The 10,769-nt window shown below is 41.3% G+C and overlaps 1 long non-coding RNA gene across 3 annotated transcripts in view; it reads left to right on the top strand.

Moving 5' to 3' along the window:
- LOC104007004 (uncharacterized) overlaps nt 1–10,769 on the top strand; it is a 46,489-nt gene that overhangs the window by 1,420 nt on the left and 34,300 nt on the right. For all 3 annotated transcript variants that reach the window (XR_008548676.1, XR_008548677.1, XR_008548675.1), the window contains exon 2: nt 7,738–7,859. This is a non-coding gene — a long non-coding RNA (uncharacterized LOC104007004). The remainder of the gene's footprint in view (nt 1–7,737; nt 7,860–10,769) is intronic.

Raw genomic sequence — 10,769 nt, 5'->3', positions numbered from 1 at the left:
CAAGCTGGAAAGCATCTGCCTCCTTTACCTCAGTTCAAGTAATATCTAGTTTTTCTTTGTCTTTAGTACCCATCTGAGCCCTGTAGCATTTGTGTTTACAACCTCCAACATGATGTAGGGACACAGGAAAGTACCCTTCTAAATGTACATGTTTCAGGTATTCAGAAATAGGTATTCAGGTTTTGAATACTTATTTTAAGTCCCTATTTTAGCCACACCCTGTGATAGGAGGTCAGGATGCATCTATCAACAAAAGGTACAAGAGCTTTATAGTCAGAGATCTTATATTCCCGATATAAGAGACTGACAATAAATTAGTATGCAAATAAAATAGTTTCATTTAGTCAGATGAGAGTCCTGAAATAACAGCTTAAGGTCAAAAGTAGTTTGTACTGAAGGAGAAGTATCAGGGAAGGCCTTCCCGAAAATGCAGCTTTGAGGTAGAGATATGAATAAAGTGCATGAGCCAGCCATGGAATGATCTGAAGAAAATGAGTCCTTGAGTGCCAGGCACGGTGGCTTTTGCCTGTAATCCCGCACTTTGGGAGGCTGAGGCAGACAAATAGCTTGAACCTAAGAGCTGGAGACCAGCCTGGGCAACATAGCAAAACCCTGTCTTTACAAGAAATACAAAAATTAGCTGGGCATGGTGATGCAGGCCTGTAGTCCCAGCTGCTTGGGTGGCTGAGGTGGGAGGATCACCTGAACCCAGGAGGTCAAGGCTGCAGTGAGCCATGATCATGTCACTGTGCTCCAGCCTGGGTTACAAAATGAGACCCTGTCTCAAAAAAATAAAAAAATAAATAAGAAGGAGAAGGAGAAGAAAAGAAGCATTCTTGAATAGAACATACGGCTAAAATGCAGGCCATTAGGCAAAATGAACTTTAACATGTTTGAGGAAGCAGAGGGTTAGTGTGGTGAATTGTACTGGGCTAGGGACAGAGTGACGCAAGGTAGAGTTGTTGTAGAGGTACAATTTCAAGTGTGATTTCTTTAATCTAAAATCTAGAGTTCCTCCCTGAGAGAAATGATCTTTCAGATTTTCTAGATTTTCCTTTAATTCCTTTAAACTGTAAGCATCCATTCTTTGGATTAACTGTTAAATGCAGACCTTGTGTAAATTACTCCAATCATATACTTTCTTCCTGAGGATTATATTTAGAGGATGGGAGCTTTGATTAACAAGACCCTTCCTCTGCCTCCCAGTACTCATACATTGTATAGCATGGGTAGGTAAGGAGGAATACTGCTGGCGAATTTCCTAGTAGTGGCAGTGGAGATCCATTGAGAGAAAAATCTGCTGGGGGCCCAGAAATCTCTATTTAAAAAAAAATTTGTCTTATGGAAAATTTCAAACATATACTGAGGAAGACAGAAGACTATAATGAATCCCTCATCCAGCCATTAACCGCTGGCCAATGATGTCGATTATAGCTGTTATCAGTGATGTTGACCCTGATCCTTTATGGAATGGAATTTTTGTTATGTTATTTTTTAGGGTGCTATGAGGATAAGAAAAGAAACAGGCATTTGAGAAGAAAATTATAACCGAATTTATACTTATAAATTTTTGATATCATAATCTCAGGTGATTCACATGGACACATGTAAACGCACCCACAAGTGCAGCTAGAAGTAAATCACCCAGAAACTGTCATTGTCTTTGTACATTGTATATACAATGCAATCATTTCATACCTTGGCCAGAAAACTGTGATTTCTGTCTTGCAAAGCTGTATGTAGTAGATAATGTGATAACCTGTAATATTGATCTGATAAATATGTATTCAGATGAAACCTGTAAAAAAAAAAGCCCCTCTTCTGACATTTTTCAGTCTCTAGTATTATGTTGAAGTAAATCTCAGATATAATTTAATCCCTAATATTTTAATATAGATTGCTAAAAGATTAAAACTTTTAAAGACTTCACCACAATGCCTTTATGATTCCTAAGCAGCAATGAATGATTAATGTTATTAAATATTCAGTAAGTATTCAAATTTCCATTCGAATCAGAAGTGTCATAACTTTTTTCACATTTTACTTGAGTCAGGAACCTCTCTTTCTGTAAGGTCCTCAGGTGATGAATGGGTTTAGAAGCCTCTCTTGTACAGCCTCATTAGTTGAGCTACAAACATGCATTGTCCTTTCCCTTCAGAAAGTTAGGGCGCTATGAAAGCAGGAGTCCCCAGCCTCCAGCTGTAGACTGGAACTAGTCCGTGGCCTGTTAGGAACTGGGCCACACAGCAGGAGGTGAGCGGCCAGTGAGGGAGCATTACCTACCACCTGAGCTCCCACCTACTGTCAGATCAGCAGTGGCATGAGATTCTCATAGGAGCCTGAGCCCTAATGTGAACTGCGCATGCAAGGGATCTAGGTGGGCGGTGGTCCTTATGAGAATCTAACGAAAGCCTGATGATCTCAGGTGGAACAGTTTCAGTTTCATCCCCAACCCCCACCCCGCCCCATCCATGGAAAGATTGTCTTCCACAAAACTGGTCCCTGGTGCCAAAAAAGACTGGGGACTGCTGCTCTAAAGGGGAAGGCAGGTATCTCAAAGCAAATGGATACTCTCAGTGCCTGAAGCACAGTCATTCCTGTATTGTCCTTTGTGGTTCTTATAGGGAAGAGATGTTTTTTGTTTGTTTCTTGTTTTTGTTTGTTTTTACCCAGAAGCCTATCCATCATTTTCTAAGTGTGCTTCCACTTCCATTTCCCCTGATGCCAGAATGCCTTGGCCAAGATAGTAACTGCTTAATGCTTCTTTGCATGTCTGGCTCAGGAAACAGCTAAGAAAAAAGATAAGAAGTCATAAAGCAGAAATGAGCTTGGCATGTTCACGGAACTGAAAGAATGCCAGCATAGTGGTCTGGAGTGCAGGGGGACAAGAAGTAGTATGAGATGAAGTCCCCAAGGTTGCCAGAGGGTCAGGTCAGGAAGGGTTTTTTAAACCAATATAAGAAATCTGTATTTTTTCCCCTAAGCACAGCAATAGGCATTGGAGAGTTTTAAGGCATGACATGGTCTAAGTTACATTTTTAAAAGATTATTCTATAGAAGAATGGAAACAGGAAGGCCAGTTAAGAGAAATGGGCCATAGTGAGCTGTTATATAGGCTTGCTTTACAGCTCAGACCTGAAAAAATAAGTTATTTCAAAAGCCATGCTGTACTATGACTACTATTATAAAACTTGGTAAGATTCCTTCATTGAGACACCCTCTAAAAAGGGTGCCAAGAGATTGGATCTGAACTATCCAGCACTGAAGGCCTTCAGAGAGCTGTGCTATTGTAGATGAGCAAGCCTTTTGGGAACTGTTAATAGTGAAAGGAAGAACCACATGGTGAAGAGCTGGGAGCCACCATTTATGGAGGAGCATGGTATGGTGTCATGGAAAGTGCACCAGACCAGGAGTTGGGGGAAACCCCATCTCTTGTCTACTCCAGGCTGTACACTTTTTTTTTTTGAGACAGAGTCTCACTCTGTCACCAGGCTGGAGTGCAGTGGCAGAATCTTGGCTCACTGCAACCTCCGCCTCCCAAGTTCAAGCGATTCTCGTGCCTCAGCCTCCTGAATATCTGGGATTACAGGCAGGTGCCACTACACCCAGCTAATTTTTGTATTTTTAGTAAAGACGGGATTTTACCATGTTGGCCAGGAAGGTCTCCATCTCCTGACCTTGTGATCCCCCCGCCTCAGCCTCCCAAAGTGCTGGGATTACAGGCATGAGCCACTGTGCCCAGCCTCTAGGCTGTACATCTTAAGTATTAGTGAGAGGCCCAAAAATGAACACAGAGGCCCTTACCAATTTAAGTATTTTGTTGTTGTTGTTGTTGTTAATGGCTTTGGAAAAACAAGGGGCAAAATCAGACTTTAAAAGTTATATGGGCCAGGTGCAGTGGCTCATGCCTGTAATCCCAGCACTTTGGGAGGCTGAGGCAGGCGGATCACAAGGTCAAGAGATGGAGACCATCCTGGCCAACATGGTGAAACCGTGTCTCTACTAAAAATACAAAAATTAGCTGGGTGTGGTGGCACATGCCTGTAGTCCCAGCTACTCGGGAGGCTGAGGCAGGAGAATCGCTTGAACATGGGAGGCGGAGGTTGCAGTGAGCCGAGATTGCGCCATTGCACTCCAGCCTGGTGACAGTGCGAGACTCCATCTCAAAAAAAAAAAAAAAAAGTTATACGGATAGACATTTACAACATTCCTACATATATGGTTTTTTATAAACTTGCCTTCATCACTAGGCTCTAACTTCCTTGAGGGCAAATATGTTTTATTTGATTTTTGTATCCTAAGCACATTGCAAAGAACATGACATAAAGTAGGTGCTCAATAAATGAGGTAGGAATGAATGAAACTTCCTGATTTTATTTCCGAAAGTAAAGTGATTCCAGCAACCCCTCTTTAAACCAAAGTAGGCCCAGTCATAATGCTAATCAGATGGCATCACTACTGCCCAGGCAAGTGCTCTTTTTTTCTTAGCAGAGCAATTCTGGCTACACCGGCCTTTCTGCCAAGTGGTTTGAAGAAGGAACCCATCCTAAAGCTTAGGGGAATCATTGACTGATTGGTTCTTTAAAAAACAAAACAAAACCAAAAAAAACGTAATATTTGGGATGGTTTCAGGTTATGATTCTACAAAATTTACTTTTAATCCAACTTCAAGTTCAGACTTCCTTTTTAAGGCCAAGAGTAAACAGGATTAGGGGATGGTTATCAGCAAGATAGGAAGATGATTCGTTCTCCCAGTATCCTGTCTCCAGGTTCTTGGTTCTTGCCACAGGAACACTCCAGCTTTAGAAGAAGGTTTGTGTTACAGACTTAACCAGACAGCAAAGGATATCATGGGTAAGCAAACTGGCAGTAGTGCATTACAACCCTTCCTTCAGTTTTCTCTCTTTTTCTTGAATTTTAGTCCAAATTCAGCAGTATTATCATGGAGAACCACAAGGCTGCTAAGAAATATGTGTAGAGATAGCTTACAATATAGCAGAGGAAGAGGAAGGAAGGGAGGCGAGAAAGAAGAAAGGAAAGAAGGAGAAGAAAGAGAGGGAAGGAGGAAGGGAAGCAAAGGAAAAGCTTCCATAACGCTTCGTTTATATCTCTATTTTAAAGTATTTATTTAAAACCCAAACTGCTACCACTCTGAATTTTAAGAAATTGGCATAATTCCTGTCAGTGGGGAAATATTAAATATAGGGGCAAGAGAAGGGATGAGACTCTAGGTAGAAGAGCCATTGTGTTGTCTGAGAGTTGGATGTGCACAGGTGGGCAGGAGGCTGAGTTTAAGGATATGAGATTGAGAACATTGAATTATTCTGTATAATAAAGTTGGAAGAATTGTTCACTGGGGTGAGTTTGGGGGTTGGGATTGTTGCTAAGAGATAGCCAAAAAAAAAAAAAAAAGAGGTCAGAGGCAGAGGGAGAAAGGCCTGTCACAGTGGTAGGAAGGAGGAAGACTTTGAAAAGAGAAAGTCTGTTATTCAATTTGCAACTGTTAATGTTACTGTAAATGCACACACTGACACACACACACAGGCACACACATCCCCCATGCTCCCAGACAGCAAAATAAGTCCTCTATAAGCTCACAGCTTGTCATGAATGAATCATTATGATAATCAAAGAAAAGGGGTTGTGTTCCACATCTTTGGGAGATTTCATGGAGATTGAAGATGAAATGTGTGTAACAATAAGGAAATCCAAAAACTGAACTGTGTCAGATGAAGCAGGAGCTTAGACTAAGTCCAAGTTGAATGGGAAAAAGACAAACCGCTCGAAGGAAGTAGGTCGTATACATCTTTATATTCTCAAAGCTTAGCATAGTGTCTGGCATGTAACAGAAACTTAACAAATGTTCATTAAATGAATGAATAAATGAGGAAAAATTAGATTCATATGATACCAAGTGGCAGAATGGCATTATTAAATCAAGTGTCAACATAACTCACATTTCTTATTCCAGAATTGGAAATCAGGTTCATCTTAGTCATACCTGCCTCTGATCTCCAGGTGGCAGTATTTTATCATATTAAATTGTTTTGGGACAACAGATTCCATTTACTTTTTGAGAAAGGAGAGCAGAAATGTATTTAAAATAAAAATTCAATTCTGTAGCTCATTTCTATAATTGCACAGAACTAAGTAAGTGATAGAATATGATTACATGAGATTATAGATTTATTCCCCAATTTCAATATAAATGAGAATTATTGGTAGTTCCTGAATTCAACCAGTTTCCTAAACCTTGAAGGTAAATACAAATTGGTGTGCTTTGTTTACAAAATGTATGGATTTCTTCAAAGTATGAAAATCTGTGTGTGTGTGTGTTTGTGAGAGAGAGAGAGTGAGAAAGTGAGAGAGAGGAGAGAGAGAGACACAGGGACAGAAAGAGACAGAGAGCAGTAATATGTTTAGAAGTAATTCACTTCCAGGCCAAGCACGGTGGCTCATTCCTGTAATCCTAGCATTTTGGGAGGCTGAGATGGAAGCATCGCTTGAGCCCAGGAGTTCAAGATCAACCTGGGCAACACAGTGAGACCCTATTTTTTTTCATAAAGAAGTAATTAACTTTCAACAAACAGGGTAACCAGATCAAGTAGAATGGCCAGTCAAATCTAAGTTTCAGATAAACAAGGAATGCTTTATTCATATGTCTCATGCAATATGTAGTGCATACACTAAAAAAGTCTTCCTTGTTTTTCTGAAATTCAGATTTAACTGAGAGATCTGTAATTTCCTTAGCTAAATCTGGCAACCTTACCAACAAATATTCTGTTGTTACTGTTAATTCCAAAATAACAGAACGTTAAGGGAGGCCCCACTTCTACCAAAAATAAAAAATTTAGCCTGACACAGTGGTGTGCACCTGTAGTTACAGCGATTTGGGAGGCTGAGGCAGGAGGATTGCTTGAGCCCAGGCGTTTGAAGTGGTAGTGCACCACGGTGGTGCCATTGCACTCCAGCCTAGGTGATAAGAGTGAGACTCTATCTGTAAATAAATAAACAAATAAATAAAACAAAACAGAACTTCAAGTCTGCAAGGCAAAAAATGGTGTTTCCTTATTTGGAGAGATAAAAAGGAATTAGCAGGCAGGGGCAGCTTTCTTGTAAGTCTAACTTGATTGCTTTTTGTGCTCTACCAGTTTGGAGTCAAGCCCCTCAGCTGAGTAACTTATCTTCGGGAAACTGAGCTCTCTAGCAAGTGCAGATGGTAAAGCCTAATTATTTTATATACATGCAGTGTTTTACAGCACCTGTGAGTCTGGTTGCAAAAGCCAGACCCTGTGAACAATGGAAAAGATCCCAGGCCCCTTCACCCTCTAATTTATATTTTCCAGGAGTACCTGATCCATAGCAGCTATGATAACAGAAACAGATGAATTGCTTAGGAAGTAAATTCTCTTTCAAAATGTAAAGGACTTTCTGGTAAATCAAATGAGATATAGATTTATACACATTTGGATATTTAATATAAACATTCTGTCTTCCAGGTAAACTGTGCTTCAAAATTTCATTTGTAAATAAATTCCTGAACTCAAATAAATTTTCCATAGAAACAATATTATGAGTGGCAGTCAGGTCTTTTGGTTACCTAGTAAAGGTATATAATTAATTGATTATATGACTGAAACACTGTATTTGCAGTTAAAAGTATGTTGTTTTTTTTTTAAAAAAAAGGTTGTATTTTTTAAGAGTAAAAATTTAAAAAGCTTTTTTTTTTTCTTTCAGACAGACTCTTGCTGTGTCGCCCAAGCTAGAGTGCAGTGGTGTCATCTGGGCTCATTGCAACCTCCACTTCCTGGATTCAAGCAATTCTCATGCCACAGCCTCCCAAGTAGCTGGGACTACAGGTGCGCACCACCATGCCTGACTAATTTTTGTATTTTTAGTAGAGACAGGGTTCACCATGCTGGCCAGGCTGGTCTCGAACTCCTGACCTCAAGTGATCCACCTGCCTCAGCCTCCGAAAGTGCTGGGATTGCAGGTGTGAGCCACCATGTCTGCCCATTGAAAAGCTCTTTAAATATCGAATGCTCATGTTTGAAAAAATATAACCTATGTTTATTTTGCTCTTGCCTTGTTCCTGACCATTCTTAAGTGCTTATATGAATTAACCCTTTTAGTTCGTGTAACCCTAAGAGGCAGATTCCTTTATGATCCCTCTTTACAGATAAGGAAATTGGGGCAAAGGTTAAACAGCTGCTCCAAATTATACAGCTACTGAATAGTGGAACTGGGATTTGGACCAACCACAAGCACATTAACCACTGTACACTACAGTTTCATTAGCTTAGGATAAAGAAGGACCTGAACCATCTGAGAAGATTGTGAAGGAGACATCTGATCACCATCTAGGATGGTACATGGTGGTCTCTGAGTCTAGAACGGTTCGAGGTAAATGGCTGGTCTTTCCCTTAATTTAGGTATATGATGAATAGTACTTTTGTGCTTGTCAACTGTAATGGAGTTGTTTTGGAGTTTATAAATGGAACAAACGCTGTCAGAAAGAGAAAGATTTACTTGAGTAACTGGATAATGGTTAATAAAAGGTGGAAGAGGATTAACAAGTACATGCTTGTGGGGTGTGAGAAAGAGATTGCTGGGGTGGAAATAACTGAGCTGAGACCTGGAAAGAAAAAACAGGGAAGAATTTGACTTTACATAATTATTTACATGAAAAGGGAGGGGAAAATGGAAGGGATATTGCCCTGTATTATGGTTTGTTCTAACTTGTTCAGATGTATGACAACCCACTGTGGTTCATGTACCACAACCATGGCAATAGTGGACTTACCAGGGGCCCCTACTCCAGATGATGGTCTTATGTCCTTAAGAAAGAGTCCAATTTCGACCTCAAAGTAGTTGTCTTTGGACACCTCTTCTACCCTCTTTCCTCTCCCAGAGCATTAGATATGAGGTCATGAGAGTGAAGGGGAAAGAGTCCTGGACTTATTGTTGGGGGAACAGAGTTCCAACTCTGCTACCTAACTAGTTCTCCTTTTGTGAGTTAAAGTCTTTGAGCCCCTCTTTCCTAAGCTGCGAAAACGGATGATTTTACCCACTTCATGGTTTTGTTGTAAGCATCAGGTGAGGTGCTGTATGTGAGAGCATTGAATAGAAAGCATGACTGGGGGGTCAGGAGGGGCAAGGGTGACCCTTCCTGTGATCCATACTCATCTGTGGCCACGATAGGGGCCTCTCTCCCTTAACCACCAGTAACTGTTGAACAACGGAAGGATCTAGATATTTATTTACCATCTACTATGTATACTATAGAATGTTAGTGTTAGCCAGGAAACTGGGTTCAGAGATGGGCTGCCTGGGTTCAAATCCTAGTTCTAGCTGTGTAATTTTGGGCAAATAATTTGAACTCTCAGAACCCCGTTTCTTTCCTGTGAAGTTGGAGTCATAATGAGACCTTCCTCAGAGGTTAGCTGTGAGGTAGGAGACAGTCTGTAGGAGTTCACAGTCTATTGGGAGAGTCAGGTTTGTAAACAAGCGATCACAATGCACCATGTGGTAAAGTGCAGTCATGGAGACAGGAATAAAATGCTTTGGTAGCATGGGGAGGGGAGGGGAGGAAGGGGGGACTAACCTGGCACAAAGGTTCAATGAGAGACATGAAACGTGTGTGTGTGTGTGTGTGTTCATATGTATATATAGACACATACACCTTTTTGGCCAAACAAAACCGTTCCTGTCTTTAGGCCTAAGGATGAAGCTAAACTGGCTCACCAGGTCCTTTATGCCTGGGCTCTGTGATCTCCACACCCCCTTACTCTGCCGCCACTTGCTATTCTCTGTCTTTGGAGGCACTTCCATGACTCTGTTTTTGCACATTCTGTTCCCTGACGTAGAATGCTCTTCCATATCTAAACACCTCCAAAGCTCAACAGAGATAACAAAAATATCAAGAGTGCAAGAATAGCCAAATAAACAATACAAATAATTTCAGCAGTTTAAAGTTAATAAATACCCGTGATTTACATGCACAGTCTCATCTATGCCTTTTTGGTTTTTCTTCTTCTTTTTTTTTTTTTTGATATGGAGTTTCTCTTTGTTGCCCAGGCTGGAGTGCAGTGGCGTGATCTCAGCTCACCGCAACCTCCACATCCCGGGTTCAAGCGATTCTTCTGCCTCAGCCTCCTGAGTAGCTGGGATTGCAGGTGCCTGCCACCATGCCCGGCTACCATCTAAGCCTTTTCAAAACCTTAGAAGACAAGTACTGTATTTAACCCAATTTGAAAGTGAGGATTATTGAAGGTAAAATATACTAACTAGCCTTTTGTAAGTCACACAACCAGCCAGTAGTACAGCTAGGATTTTTACCTAGCTCTGGCTAATCCTAGAGCTCACCTCTTAACTTCTGTTGTCTCTCAAAATTAATTCCTTGGGCTGAGCATGGTGGTGCATGCCTGTAATCCCAGCACTTTGGTAGGCTGAGGCAGGCAGACCACATGAGGTCAGGAGTTTGAGACCAGCCTGGCCAACATGGCAAAACCCTGTCTCTACTGAAAATACAAAAATTAGCCAGGCGTGGCGGTACATGCCTATAGTCCCTGCTACTCAGGAGGCTGAGGCAGGAGAATCACTTGAGCCTGGGAGGTGGAGGTTGCAGTGAGCTGAGATTGTACCACTGCACTCCAGCCTGGGTGACAGGGCGAGACTCTGTCTAAAAAAAAGGCCAGGCGCAGTGGCTCACGCCTGTAATTCCAGCACTTTGGGAGGCCAAGGTGGGCAGATCACCTGAGGTCAGGAGT

Source organism: Pan troglodytes, chromosome 5, assembly GCF_028858775.2.
Source record: "Pan troglodytes isolate AG18354 chromosome 5, NHGRI_mPanTro3-v2.0_pri, whole genome shotgun sequence".
In the NCBI taxonomy this organism is placed as follows: Eukaryota; Metazoa; Chordata; class Mammalia; order Primates; family Hominidae; genus Pan; species Pan troglodytes.
The sequence above is the reverse complement of the archived record's forward strand: the minus strand, read 5'-3'. Positions and strand labels throughout refer to the sequence as shown.